Raw genomic sequence first — 16,467 nt, 5'->3', positions numbered from 1 at the left:
TGTGTAAGTCTGAAGGTGTTAGATTCTCTCTAATTTATAAAATATCGGGGTGCCTGGGTGGCTCAGTTGTTAAGTGTCTGCCTTCGGCTCAGATCATGATCCCAGGGTCCTGGGATGGAGCCCTGCATAAGGCTCCCTGCTCCGTGGGAAGCCTATTCTCCCTCTCCCACTCCCCCTGCTTGTGTCCCCTCTCTCGCTCTCTCTCTCTCTCTCTCTGTCAAATAAATAAATAAATAAATAAATAAATAAAATCTTTAAAAATAATAATTAAAAAAAGAAAATATCATAATATATATTATGTGACTGAGGTCTTAAGTGATAGAATGTGCCAGTTTCAGAGGAACCATTAGTGGTTGGGGAGTGCATATAACCTTCATGTCATCCACCATACTGAAGTTCATTTAGAACAAAAGGATTTAGATAAATAAGCTGTAAAAGTTAAAGATAAATTTACTAGATGCCTTTATATTGGAACATGTGGTTTCTAATTCATGTGTCAGGAAATGTGATGGGTTTGTCAGATTTTGCATGTAATTAATGCAGCAGTATAGCAGAAGTTGGGAAAAAGGAAAGAGGTAGACTTTTTTTTTTTCGTCTGTATATCTCTCAGTCAGCAAGGAGTGCCCATCAAGACAGGGAACCACAAGGGTCCATCACAGTGATCTTCTCCCTTTTCTTTTCCTTTTTATTTCTTCCCATCTTATCCTATTGCCATGGCTAGGATCCAGGACAGAAATGAAACTCCTAGATGGCTTTACACACAGAAACAAATATTACCTAAAAACATATCTTAGAGATGACCTTTTAAGGGTGGATCTACTTTAACTGATTTGATTACTCTTATCACCAAAGGAAGAGACTTGTTTTTCCTACTCTGACATTCACCATTAGATAAATCAGCACCTAGCCCAATCTGGACTTGCTGTTCCAGGTCCCTCTTTTCAAATAGAACATAGAAAAGGTTAAGTTGTGAACCACATTTTAAAAAAATGTGTTTTAACACAAACATTACCTAGGATGTTTAAATCGTATTAGAAACAAATGACTACATCATATGCGCTGTCAGGGCAGGAAACAGCTTACTCTGTGGACCACAGGTTTAATTACACGAGGAAAAATGATCAGGAGCCTTCAAAATGTCAAAATAGTTTAAGAAACTGCCCTGCTCAAATACCATTTCAAGACTAATGGGGATAATTATGTTAGAAGCCCACACTTCATACAACATAACAATAGCTTCCATGATCAAGAAAAAGAGAAGTCTATTTAGAATTATTACCTTCCTTCTGAATGTGACACTTTCAGCCTGCAAATATTCGCATCATTGCTTGAGGTTTGATCTGCACAGGAAACATATCCATTGTTTTCAATTCGCTTGAATTGGATTAATATGTGCTATATCTTACACCAGAAGGGCCTTTTTGATTGTCATAGGGAGTGTCGTTAGAACACAACCTTAACTCAGAAGTGACTAGTGACATTACTTTGGTCGTCACTATCAACTCATATTGGCAGAATAGCAAACTATTCCTACTCACGATCTGTCAGCTTCTTCTGAAGTCACTTATCTCAGGCTCTGTGTGACAGAACTTAATATTAGAGGCATTGACCTTCAGCAATTTTGTCTGAACGTGGTTGACAGGTATAATGGTCATAGGAAATTCAGATAATTGGGTCGAAAAAATGAGTTTCACTGTACAGCAATATATTCTGGTTTCACTGTTGGTGGGTTAGATATACATTTTGTTGGCTTTTATAGTCATTTTGCTGTCCCTCAATATTATAGGAATGCTTGTCCAAAATCTCTCAGTGACTGAGGGATGACTCTTTCATATTTATTATTTTCTTTTAAAAGGAAGCTAACGTATGCACAGCAGAGGTACCAGGAGGAAAAAAATTTTTTTTCAAATGACAATTACATAACAAATAAGAAGAGCCTTTTACTTCACAGAGAGAACTACTCTTGAAGCACATATGATAGTGAACTTTTGGAAAATCATCATGGTATTAGAAATATTCAACAAGATTTTGCACCTTTTTTTAAAAAACAATTTATGAGTATTTGTCACTGAGTAGTGGAGAAATAATTCTCATCATCGTATGGTTTTACAGTCCTCAATCCATTTAAAGAGTTGGATTACTCTCTCTCTTTAGATATATAGTATTCCCAGTGTTTACTTACATATATCTTATGATATTTAATAAATTAATTATATGTAACCATATCACAAGCTTCTGTTAAATATATAAGCACAAGTATTGCTTAACAGTTAAGAGGTGAACATTGTAGCTCTGCCCCATCCTAGTTGTATGGTCTTGGAAATACTAATTAGTAATTTAAGCTTGTTTCTTTACATACAAAATGGGAAAATTTGGTTCTTATACCACTGCATTACTGTGAGGATTAAATAAGTTCATGTTTGTTAGCAGGAAGGACCATGCCTGTCACACAACAACTCTGCACCACTTTGCTGCTGCTACTCCTGCTGATGGTGATGATACTGTATGTAAGATGTTTACTCTTCCAGATTTTAGCTTCAAGGCTAAGAAATCTATAAATTAAGTACATCAAGATCTAATGTACTGATCTAAGCACATTGAGAAATTTAGGTTTGATTTTCAGAGTTTTGAGGAATATAAGCTCTCTTTAGTCAGAATGAATCCTTCACCAGTATGGGAGGTTATGAGAGCTATTTTTGAAGATTCGGAGTATGTTTTTCTGGATCCTTGTAGCCTTGAAGAGTTCTATTCCTTTCAGAGGCTTCTTTATGTGAGCTTCCTGTTTCTTATACACTGAATGTTGAGTGTTTTATATGTTACAATTCCCAAGAGTGGAATGGCAGGGAATGGGAGAAATTGAGATATCAATTCTAGTGCTTTCAATAAATACCTGCATTTTCCTGCTATGAGTGATTGAGTCTATTAAACATCATGTTCTTATAAATACAGGTAATAACATTTCAAGAATTATTTTTAAGTGTTTTAATCATCAGCCTCCGGATTCAGACAGATTTGGGTATGAACATAGACTCTACTCTTTTTTGGTGCTATGGGAATTGGTAAACTAGTTGAACTCTCTAATCATCATTTGCTCCTGCTATTAACTGGGATAGTAAACATACCTACTTCATTTCTTCATAAGTTTTTTAAAAATTATTATTTATTTATTTGTAAGAGAGGGAGAGAGAGAGTGAGCACAAGCAGGGGGAGCAGCGGGTAGAGGAAGAAGCAGGTGCCCCGCTGAGCAAGGAACCAGATGTGGGACTTGATCCCAGGATCCGGGGATTATGGCCTGAGCTGAAGGCAGACACTTAACCAACAGAGCCACCCAGTCATTCCACCTCATAAGGTTTTTTGGATGATTAAATAAAACAGGTGAAAGATTTTAGAAAATGATCTCACAAAGATACATGTTCAATAAACAGTAGATGTTATAAATAAGTGGCAGAAAACTCAGCTGGAAATAATTGATCTTCTTCATTTTTTTTCCACTTTAAAAAAAAGGCATATGCTTTGGGAATTTTAAATCTAGAAATATTCAACAAGATTTTGCACCTTTTTTTAAAAAACAATTTATGAGTATTTGTCACTGAGTAGTGGAGAAATAATGTATTTTCAGTGAAATCAGATCCTCCAATGGTCAAGACATTCCTTGGCGATCCCTCAAATTAGGGCCAGAGACAGTTGATGATTTTATATGTATGTGAACTTAGCCCTGGTTAGAAACACTGGACAATATGCATATTAAAATATATTTTTATTGTGTCCTGTGCCCTTTTCTATGAAAAGATATTTTCTGTAATGATTGGTATGCTTGCTGAATGAAATCCTAAAGTTATTTATCAATAGAGTTCCTTTTCATTTTTTTCTAACACTTATACACACATTTCTGACAAATGAATGGAGGGTGGGTTTTTTTTTTTCAAAGATTTTATTTATTCTTCAGAGAGAGAGGGAGAGAGAGCGAGCACAGGCAGACAGAATGGCAGACAGAGGCTGAGGGAGAAGCAGGCTCCCTCCTGAGCAAGGAGCCCGATGTGGGACTCAATCCCAGGATGCTGGGATCATGACCTGAGCCAAAGGCAGCTGCTTAACCAACTGAGCCACCCAGGCGTCCCAGGGTGGGTTTTGTTTTTTTTTAAACTTTAATTTTTTTCTCCTTTTTTTGGTTTTAATGAGGTTTTTCAGATGATGCAGAGTTTATTCTATAACACTAGTGTTAGGAAGTAAGCTATAAGAAAAAACAAACAGGTTTATCTTAAGTAGACATTTTTTCTCTTTCTGTTTATATGGGCAAAGGAATATTTAATTGCACATATCAACTTGTTAACTGAAGGAATAAAAGCTTTATTCAAGCTGGGTTAAAAATGTAAACAGGCTAAATGTTGCAGAGCAAATCAGTTACCCAATATAGGAGTTATGGCCCCTTTCTGTGACAAGTATGAAGAGGGTCCATGCTGCTGAACTAGTTGAGAATGAAGTAGATGAGAAGAATGAACATCTCTAAAAATTGAAGTAAGGCTTCTGGAAGATTACAACATGTTGCAAACCTAACCTCTCAAAATAATTTCAGTTGAAGTTTGAGTTGCTCAAAGTATATGTTCATTTTGGGTAAGAAATCAAATCTATAATGATAATTTATCACATAATTTCAAGTGTCTAATTTCAAACTTATATTGTTTGACATTTCTCACTACAGAAAAAAGAAACAAGTTATAGAAGTACATTAGATTGTTTTATTATTACATTCAGTAAAATGAATGTATAACTAGTGGTTTAGCATCATTAACTCCTATCATTACAGACATGATACAGTCTTCTGGAATCTCAAGGTAATACTTCATTTGAAGTAAGAAAGCTATGCACTCACAGATAAATTCATGCACCCTTTTGATTTGAACACATTTATTTTTCAGCAGCTGTTTCATTGAACAAAACACAGCATCTATCCAGTGTTTTGGTCATTTTCCTATTTGATCTCAGCCCTTACCTGCCTGCTCTCCATTGCGGAGAATTGCTATTTCCCATAATCATCTGCCTTTTGGCTTTTAGGAAGTTTCAGCCAATGAGAACCTCTGGAAGAAGACAAAGTTGGTGGGTGAGGAATGACAGTATATTTTTCTCCCTTTCTTTTCCTGAGAGAGCTGCATCTTCTCCTTCCTTATCTTCTGCCAAACAGCTTTATTCTCTGTGACCTCAGCTCCAACCAGGAAAGCTCAATGTATTTTCAGTTTCCACAAGATGACACCAGCTCTGGGGGTCTAGTTACGTAATTTCTTCTTTGTCCTTCTAGCCCTACAGATGGAGACCTGCTTTTTCTTATCTTTCTGTCATCTCATTGTCCTTAATTTGGCTTCTCTGTACCTCTATCACCTGTGTAGCCAATGTCCTGTATCTGGAAAACCTAGAGAGGATGTTTGTTTGTTTTGTTTTTGTTGTTGTTGTTGTTGTTGTTTTTTACTGAATCCTAGTTAGTACACTTAAATTTAAAGAGAATATGTCTGTCTCCCATCCCCATGGAGCTAAGTTTCTTCTTTCTGAAACCTTCTGGAATTTAGTCATTACAGATCAATTCCATCATAGAGCTTGTCAGAACTTACTACAGGAGAAACAAGGCTTAGAAGCATATGTTATTGGTTATCTCATCTGGACCACAACAGTATGCAAATTATATATAAGAAAAGAGGATGGATACCAAAGAAGATCATATATGGGTCGTATAGCAAATCAAATAATATGTAAAATATCTGAAATTACATAGAGTAGGTTATTAGATCATAATAGTATTAGAGTAGAAGTCACTAACAGAAGGATAATAGGAAAATGTCTAAATACTTGGAAACTAAACAACATACTCCTAAGTAACTCATGGGTAAAGAAGATGTCTTGAGGAAAATCAGAAAATGTTTTCAGCTATACCAAAGTGAAAACAGAATACAACAGTCCTTCCTTTATCCATTGGGAAAACTGGTGACTCCCAGGGGATGCCTGAAACCATAGATAGTACCAAACCCTATATATACACCCAAGGTTTTTCCTATACATAAATACCTATGACAAAGTTTAATTTAGAAATTAGGCACAGTAAAAAAAAAATAGGCAAGTAAGGGATTAACAACTATAACTAATAATAAAATAGAGTAATTATAACAACAGACTGCATTGAAAGTTATGTGAATATGGTCTCTCTTCCTCAAAATATTGTACTCACTCTTCCTATATTGATATAAGATGATATAATTTGGTATGATGCCTACATGATAAGATAGAGTGGAATGAATGATGTAGCTGCTGGGACGTAGTATTAGGCTACTATTGATCTGATGATAATATGTAAGAAAGATCATCTGCTTCCAGACTACTGTTGACTTCAGGTAATTAAAACAACAGAAAGCAAAACCACAGATGGGGAGACTACTGTATATCAAAAATCTGTGGAATTCGGCTGAAGCAGGGATTACATGGAAATTTACAGCATCAAATACATATTAGAATAGAAGATATTTCTCAAATCATGAATCTAAGCTTTCACCTTAAGCAACTGTTAAAAATAAAGCAGCCAAATCAAGAAGAGAAAAAATCAGGAAAGAAATAATAAAACTGAAAATATAAAACTAATAGAGAAGAAACAAACCAAGGGTTGCCAATAAAAATTTTTATTTTCCAAAAAGTCAATAAAATTAGTACACCTTTAGCAAGAATGACAGAGGATATAAAACAGAAGACAAAATTTACCAATTATCATGAATGATAGAAGAGATACCACTATATATACCTTGCAAATATTGATAGGAAACCAATGGAATACTAAAAGTAACTTTGTGAATATAAATTTGACCATTTAAATGAAATGGGCCAATTCTACAAAATGACAAACTAAAAAAACTCACCAAAATGAATTAAATCACATTAATAGTCCTATAACTGTTAAAAAATTAAAACACATTGTTAAAAACCTTCCCAAAAAATTTTTCAAGGCCCAGATGTTATTTGTTCATCTTTATTTAAATTCTACTAAGTTAACAGACAGCACTATATTGGTTTCAGGAGTAGAATTTAATGATTCATCACTTACATACAACACCCAGTGCTTATCATAACAAGTGGCCTCCTTAGTACCCATCACCCATCTAGCCCATTCCCCACTCACCTCCCCTCCAGCAACCGTCAGTTTGTTCTTTATAGGTAAGAGTCTCTTATGGTTTGCCTCCCTCTCTGTTTTATTTTTTCTTCCTTCCCCTATATTCATCTGCTTTGTTTCTTAAATTCCACATGGGAGTGTAACCATACAGTATTTGTCTTATCTGACTTATTTCACTTAGCATCGTACTCTAGCTCCATCCATATGGTTGCAAATGGCAAGATTTCATTCTTTTGTTGGTTGAGTAATATTCTATATTTTCTTTATCTGTTCATCAGTAAATGGACATTCGGGATCCTTCTGTAGTCTGACTATTGTGGGTACTGCTGCTATAAACACTGGGGTACATGTACCCCTTTGAGTCTACATTTTTGTATCTTTGGGGTAAGAACTGTGCAGGAGATTTTTGTCTTGATGAAGTCCCGATAGTTCATTTTTGCCTCAGTTTCCCTTGATCGTGGAGGTGTGTCTGGTAGGAAGTTGCTATGCCTGATGTCAAAGAGGTTGCTGCCTCTATTCCCTTTTAGGATTTCTATGGTTTCCTGTCTCACACTTAGGTCGTTCATCCTTTTTTAATATATTTTTGTGTATGGTATAAGATAGTGGTTCAGTTTCATTCTTCTGCATGTTGCTGTCCAGTTTTGCCAACATCATTTTTTTTGAAAAGACTGTCTTTTTACTACTGGATACTCTTTCCTGCTTTGTCAAAGATGAGTTGACCATATAGTTGTGGGTCCATTCCTGGGCTTTCTGTTCTCTTCCATTGATCTATGTGTCTGTTTTTGTGCTAATACCATACTGCCTTGATGGCTACAGTTTTGTAAGATAGCTTGAATTCTGGAATTGTGATGCTTCCAGGTTTGCTTTTCTTTTTCTGGTTTGACTTGACTATTGTGGGTCTTTTGTGATTCCATACAAATTTTAGGATTGTTTGTTCTAGCTCTGTGAAAAACGCTGGTGGTATTTTGATAGGGATTGCATTAAATGTGTAGATTGCTTTGGGTAGTACAGACATTTTTTTATGCCAATTAAATTTAAATTTAATAAGATAAATTTAGAATTCTTCAAGCTTGATCCAATCCCTCACACATTGCTTCCATGGCATTCTCTCTTTCTCGTCATCCCTCAGCAAAGCTTGGCTCTACTCTTCAATCAAGCTTTCTCCATACAAGCAAGATAAAGATGGCTGCTGACAGTCTACACCCAACTCATCAAAGCTAGGCAGCCTCAGAAGATAGAGACCATCTTCCATACTCATTCTAGCAGAGAAGTTTTGATCAGTGCACCTGGGGTTAAACATCCTTACATGCAAGAATTATGTGTCCAGGAGGAAATGTTATAACTGACTCAACTTAGTCACATGTTCACCTCAAAGACCAAAAATGTGAAGAAGCCACTGTGACTGAGCCCCACCTGCATCACCTAAAGATCAAAGGATGAAAGGATGGCGAAATATTCCAGAAAACCCGCCTTACTTGCCTTGTTATTTTCTTTCTTTTTTTTTAAATTAATTTTTTATTTTCAGCGTAACAGTATTCATTGTTTTTGCACCACACCCAGCTGCTCCATGCAATCCGTGCCCTCTCTAATACCCACCACCTGGAACCAGGTAGTATAGACATTTTCACAATATTTGTTCTTCCAACCCATGAGTATGGAATGTTTTTTTATTTCTTTGTGTCATCTTCAGTTTCTCTCATAAGTGTTCTATAGTTTTCAAAGTACAGTTCTTTTACCTCTTTGGTTAGGTGTATTCATAGGTATCTTGTTTTTTTGGTGAAACTGCAAATGGGATCGATTTTCTCTATTTTTTTTTCTATTGCTTCTTTATTGGTGTGTAAAAATGCAACAGATTTTTGTATGTTGATCTTATATCCTGCAGCTTTGCAGGATATAAAATTTGACTTCTTTGTTGATTTGGATGCTATTTATTTCTTTTTGTTGTCTGATTATTGAGGCTAAGACCTTCAATACTAGGTTAAATAGTAATGGTAGGAGTGCACATCCTTGTCTTGTTCTTGACTGTAGGGGAAAAGCTCTCAGTTTTTTCTCACTGAGGATGATATTAGCTATGGGTCTTTCATATATAAGACCTAGATCATTTAATGGTGAACTCTACCAAACACTTTAAAGAATAAATAATGCCAAATCTACACAAACTCTTCCAGAAAATAGTACAGAAAAAGATACCTTTAAACTGAAGAAGCCAGGATTACCATGACTGATATCAAAATCACATAAATTCATTTACACAGGGAAAAGAAAAATAAAATTGTTCTAGTTAACCTAAAGTTACATTTTTCATAGATAGCAGAAGATGAACAAAGATGGGGGCAATTAAACTGTTGTTTTTATCTTTCAGTGTAGAGTTTAATTTCTTTTTTTTTAAGGATTTTTTAAAGTTTTTTGGTTTTTTTGACAGAGAAAAAGAGATCACAAGTAGGCAGAAAGGCAGACAGAGGGAGAGAGGGGAGCAGGCTCCCTGCTGAGCAGAGCGCCAAAAGCAGGGCTTGATCCCAGGACTCTTGAGACCATGACCTGAGCTGAAGGCAGATGCTTAACCCACTGAGCCACCCAGGCACCCCTCAGTGTATAGTTTAATTTCTAAGTATTTTGATATTTTCCTGTTATACTTCTGTTAATGATTTTTAGTTAGGATTAGAATTAAATAAATCAATGTTATATATTTGACCTTGATAATTATGAAGTATATGTTTCATTGAATAACCCATTATTTTATTCTATAGATTGGCAAACAGCAAAATTAAAACAGAATGATCCAAGACTATGCATCCTATAAATATAAGATCTAAGTAAAAAGATCCAAGATTCTGCATCCCATAAATATAATCCAGGATATTTGACAATTATTCAAATGAAGTAGTATTTATTTCACCTCTTAATTGGACCACCTAGCTGCATCACCTCTCAGTGAATAACTTGTCATTTTACAAATTTTAATCAACTATCATGCTACATCTAGGCTGCTATGAATTTTAGAGTCACAATCCAATGTCTTCATTAGTCAATATCTACAGTTCTCAAGCTTCCACTTTTCTCAAAAGTGAAAAATTAAATTATTACATTAATAACTGGATTATATTTTGAATGCATATTATATATTTGACTAAGTACCGAATCAATAGAATTTTCTCTTTTTTGTTTTTCTTCATTTCTCCTTAAGATGTTATGAATTCTTTTTTTTCCCAAGAATATTTTGTTTTGATTTGTAAATAATCTCTACATGGGGCTCAAATTTATAACCCTGAGATCAAGAGTCACATGCTCCACTGACTGAGCCAGCCAGGAGTCTGAAGATGTTATGAGTTCTAAGAGGCTTATACATCTTAAGCACAAAGGATTCTTCACTGTACAGTACTATCTGAGAATGTTGGGTTTTACTAAAATGGACAACCTCCAGTGGCTTTTGGTTATTTTTTACTCACTCAGGTGCATCTGTAGCTGACATATCTGCATTACCCTTTACTTTCCAGATGTCATATCTGTGTTGGTCATTTCTTCCTCCTCATATAAACCACATGTTTCCAATTCTTGTTGATATAATAAACAGATGAATATTCTCTCATAGAAGATCAAATAGTCAAGACACACTACATTTGCCTACTTAGGGCTTGCCAATGTTAACATATTGCTTCTGCTGTACCATGTGGAACAAGTTTGTTCTATTAGACTTTCTGGTTTTATGGTTTTTCTCCCAAGAAATAAATACTCTTTTCTCTTAGATCCCACAAGACTGTGATTTCTAATGATAATCCTGAGGCATAGTGCAGGGGTCGAGACCTAGGCCCTGACCTAGGGATATTAACCCTAAGGCTTCATTTGAGTTTCTTTCTTTATATCACTTAATCAAAATGTTCTCTCTCTTTGTATGAGGCAAAATTAGTTTTCCATTTTCACACTTTTTCATTCTATGAAATAAATATTATTTTTTGAAACTTCAATATACTTACTTATCTGGAACTTACATAATATATAATAATAACATTAATATTAATATATTATAGACTATAATATGAATTTTATATATATATATATGTATATATATATATATATATATATATCTTTTTCAAAGGAGCTCTGCTCTAACTCTATAATGAGGCTCAAGAAATTATCCTTGAAGTCAAAGAAAGGGATTTACATCTGTCTTTGTCATATTATATCTCCCTGAGTGTAGTATATACACATAGCTGACAATACTGCCTTAACTCTTGAAAAAGGATATTGGAATTACATAATTGCAGACAAATGAATGTTGAGGAACAACTCTGCTTAATATCTGAAAATCTTATCTTGTTAAGCATCTGTAAAATAGCAATTTAATATTTTTCAAATTAGGCTTTAAAATAGGCTTTAATATAATACTTAAATGGCAAAATAATACTTTAATGGCTCTACTTTAATGGAAAATGAAAAATTATTAGTGATACCTATTTGTATTGAAATGCATCCATATGCTTAGGTTAAAAAGGGATACTAAACACAGAATATAAGATTATCTTACTTGAGAGTTTTAGGTAATTTTTCATTTCTTAGTCTTTGCTATCTGTGCTCTAAAAAATGTTGCTATGAAAACATTTGTTTTTACTTTAAATATTACTTTTTAGTATGTATTATTTAAATGCTATTTAAACAATATCATGCACCATATGCTATTAAAATTAAAACATGTTAAACTGAAGTACAAACACCAAGGATGAACAAAATGCAATACATATAAAAAAAGACGATATATATATAATAGCAAATAGACCCATTATGTTAACAAAAGGGCAGTCATATACGAACATAAGAAAGTAGAGAGAGAATATAAATTTTATTAGAGTTTCAAATGTATCTTTGATCTCCAAAAGATTAGACCACACTAATTCAATAGTAAAGATCTGAAATTTAAAATAAATAATGTTTACTTAAATTTCCTTATACTTCACTTAAGTACATTACCACAAATAAATAGTGCTTAGTCTAACAAAACAGTGATGATCTTGCTCTTACCTATTCCTGCCAGCCCTAGTTACAGCTATCCTCTTGTTTCACACACTGAAGGCCATAATAACAGTCTTTTTTTTACTTTTAGAGCAGAACACACACACATCAACACACATAGAACCACACACACACACACACACACACATACACACAGTTTCTGTAATGTAGATTACCCTTGCCCAATTTTCAACTAGCTAAATTTTATACATCCTTCAAGTTTCAAATAACATCTCGCCCTTTGAGAGACACCATTCTTGTTATACCTACAGTCTAAATGTGGCCCACTCTCCATTCATTAACATAAAACCATTTTTCCCTTACAACATTTTTCATATTTGTGGTTGTGATTTTCATTAAAGATCCATTTTGTCTACTATAATTTTAATACCCATGGGCCTATGTTTGGATACCAAGGGCAAATTCAATGCCAATAGAGTATGAATAAATCATAAGAAGATGAATTATGTTAATCTTAAGTAATAAATCTTATATTAAGATATGTATTAATACAATAAATTTATCAATTGATATAAAGTACATCAAAGTGTCAATGAAGGAAAAGCAAAGCATATGATTAATCATAACTTCAAACAAAAAAACCTTATTTTTATTTTTAAAGATTTTATTTTAGAGAGAGATAGAAAGAGTGTGAGTGGAGGGACAGACAGGGAAAGAGGAAGAGAGGGAATCTCAAGCAGGCTCCCCACTAAATGTGGAGCTGGACATGAGGCTCCATCCCATGACCCTGAGATCATGACCTGAGCCAAAAAAAAGAGTTGGACACTCAACCTACTGAGCCACCGAGACATCCTATCAAAAAATGTTTTTCACAAGAATTCAAATTTAATACTCATTTGTAATTGAAAACCAAACACTTACACACACACCCCTGGAAGGCATAGTTCAATTCTTGAACATTAGAAAGATGATTAGATTCAAGTAATAAAGCAAAGTATATTTAATTGCAAAATAATGTAAGTATTCCTACTAAACTAAAAAATAAAAATAAAAATACCTGTTTTAAATTTACTAATTCAAAGAGATACATGCACCCATATGTTTATTGAAGCATTATTTACAACATCCAACTATGGAAGCAGCTCAAATATCCATTGATAGAAGAACGGATAAAGAAGATGTATACATTGGAATATTATTTAGCCATAAAAAGGAATGAAATTTTCCCATTTGCAACAGCATGGGTGGAACTGGAGTGTATTATGCTAAGCAAAACAGGTCAGTCAGAGAAAGACAAATATCATATGATCTCACTCATATTAAGAATTTGAAAACAAAACAAATGAGTAAATTTGAAAAAGAGACAAACAATGAAACAAAATAAGCAAATGGGAGAAAGAGAGAGAAATGGAGAAAGAGAGAGGGAGAGGCAAACCAAGAAACAGACTCTTAACTTCAGAGAAAAAACTGAGTTTACCAGAGGGGAGATGGGTGAAATAGGTGATGGGGATTAAAGGGTACACTTATTATGATTGAAAAAAAGAGAGAGAGAGAGTGAGAATAAAAAAAAGAATAAGAAAAAAAAAAAGAAAGAAAGAAAGGCCACACTCCACACATGGCTACCATCAGTGGCCTAGCTCTGTGGCTTGATCTACACCTTTTCTAAACAAACAAACAAACAAACATACGATTTTCATAGTCTGTTAAAGGTGTATTTTATACACACACACAAACACACACACACACACAGTGTGTATTTCTTTGCAGTGTGATCTTGAGTAACGGTATAAAGGTTTAAAAAATATTAAAAAAAAAAACAGAAAAAATAAATGAAAGAATGGTAAAAATAATGCCTGTTCCTACATGATTATATAATTTTAAATTTTAGATCAACCTAGTATGGCCTGAAACAGAAAATATTTTAATGATGAATGGAACAGAGACAAAATTTTGACCACCTATAGATAACATAATTGTATGCTTTGGAAACTTAGGAAAAGTCAACCAAAAATAATTAGTAATAATGAGCTAACTAAGAGCCAAATCAAATATATGTAAAAATAATTAGTAGCATATATTTCTGTAATAAGCAGTCAGAAACATACATGGAAATGGAATTCACAGAGGTATAAAATGTGAATTTTAAAACCTTTCTAACAAAACATATGTAAGACATGTATGTGTGTTTGATTAAAAGAGAATATAATATATTCTGATAGTATAATTTAATATTGGTGCTAATTCTTCCCAATGTGCCCTACTAAGTATTAAGATATATTTCAGAGCCATAATAAGTAAAATGATAAAATACTTGGGCAACATACAGATTAAGTAGAGTGTCAGTTAAAAGACCTATTGCTTTGGGGCGCCTGGGTGGCTCAGTGGGTTGGGGCCTTTGCCTTCGGCTTGAGTGGAGGTCCCAGGGTCCTGGAATCAAGCCCCACATCGGGCTCTCTGCTCAGCAGGGAGCCTGCTTCCTCCTCTTTCTGCCTGTCTCTTGGTCTGCTTGTGGTTAAGATTTATTTATTTATTTATTTGATTGATTGAGAGAGTGAGTGAGTGGGGGGATGGGAAGGGAGAGAATCTTCAAGCAGACTCCCTACTGAGCATGGAGCTTGACACAGGGTTCAATGTCAGGACCCATAAGATCATGACCTGAACCAAAAACAAGAGTTGAAGGCTTAACCATCTGAGCCACCCAGGTGACTCTGGGGAACTGAAATATTTAAAAATAGTGCTGTTATACCTTTAAGTATAAAATACACCTTCAGATTTTTCTCTTTGTCAGGTACCTTTCCTTTGGGGTGATCTGTTCAGTGTTCATAGTTTCATCTATTGCCACTATGAAGAATATGAAATCTATCTTTATCCCTGTTTTCTCTTCCCCAAAAAGAGATACTTCCCAGTACCCCCATTGAGCTAAAAGACAACATGCCCCAAACTATATTCAGGCTTTTATCTACTTCAAATTGTGGACCCATCAGAAGCCAGCTACCTGTCCCCTTTCTGTCCCCTCTAGGGTGTTCAACACACCTTAGATGACCAGTAAACACTCAACGAAATGGTGCAATATGAAGTACGAAGACTTCACCCTCTCTATGTGATTCCATCCTCTTCCACCTCCAGGGCCTGAATAATAAAAAGAAGCAGTTCACTCTGCTCCGAGGTGGGAGAGGCCTTTCAGTAATGCTGCAGTAGCCATGGATACTCACCACCTCTTAGTATTCAGGCGCTAATGGTACATGATACTACTCTCTCTGAAAGATTTGTTAATGTATGCATTCTTCATGGTAAGTTATCTAAATAAATTACTTCAAGTGTAAATTTTTAAAAAAAAGGCAAATCCCATAGTCTTCCCAAAGCCAATGTGAAAGTATTAATGGTCATATTCACAGTGATGATACATTCTTCTTTATTATGAAACACCTATTTAAAATAATTACTAATGTATTATTAACACATTGGATGATGACATGAACATAAATTTTTTTCTTTGGAAAATTAATCTCTATAGAGATACAGCTTGTTATCAGTGTTTACAAAATTAGATATGTGATTTCTTATATTTTTTATTAAAAACTAGATTCCTTAGGGATATTATTTTTAGAATTCTTGTACTAAAGTTTGGGGGAAAGTTGCCTCATTTAACCAGGAAACCAGTTAGGACTTCTACTTGGGAGCAGGATGAGCTAGCCAGCAGAGGACTGGATCACGACAAGAACAGTAAGTTAAGTTGCAAGCCAGTCGGCTGTAGGAGAGCCTCGGAGAGCTGCTGAGGCAAGGAGGACTAGAACAGGGAGGGGTAGTTATGTGCTAAGACTGACTATGGCAAAGGAGGTGGAAAATTCAGGGTTTGTATAAACTTTCTCAGGGGCCAAATAAATATTCAGCAGAGCTTTTGGTAGAGATGAAGTGCTTCAAGTGGATGACCATTTTGCCATTCAAGGCATTTACCTTATTTTAGAATTGCATGGGGTCAGAATGAAAACTTCAATGGGAAAAGGGCATTTTAGGAAGGGCTGGGTCTGATTGCTGCAGTCTTCCCCTTGCATGTTGCTTTGTCAGGATCCTTTGGATCACTAACTTGGTAAGGGGTAAAATGTATAATTCATGTTCAGCCTGATTTGACAGTGCAACATTTTGTATTATCTCACAAACTCTAAGACTGAACATATGACTGAAAATGAAGAGAAAATAAGAGAAAATAAAAGCAGTAGAAACTGGCTAACACATAATGCACATACCAGAGTTGGCTGACTGGACAAGTAAACAGTTTGAATAGCTGTAATTGACTTCTACCTGTGGTCATTAGGGAAAGGTGCTGGAGAGCAAAAGAAGGAAGGAAGGCCTGGGGGGCTATC

The sequence above is a fragment of the Mustela nivalis genome (genome assembly GCF_964662115.1).
Source record: "Mustela nivalis genome assembly, chromosome: 8".
In the NCBI taxonomy this organism is placed as follows: domain Eukaryota; kingdom Metazoa; phylum Chordata; class Mammalia; order Carnivora; family Mustelidae; genus Mustela; species Mustela nivalis.
The sequence above is the reverse complement of the archived record's forward strand: the minus strand, read 5'-3'. Positions refer to the sequence as shown.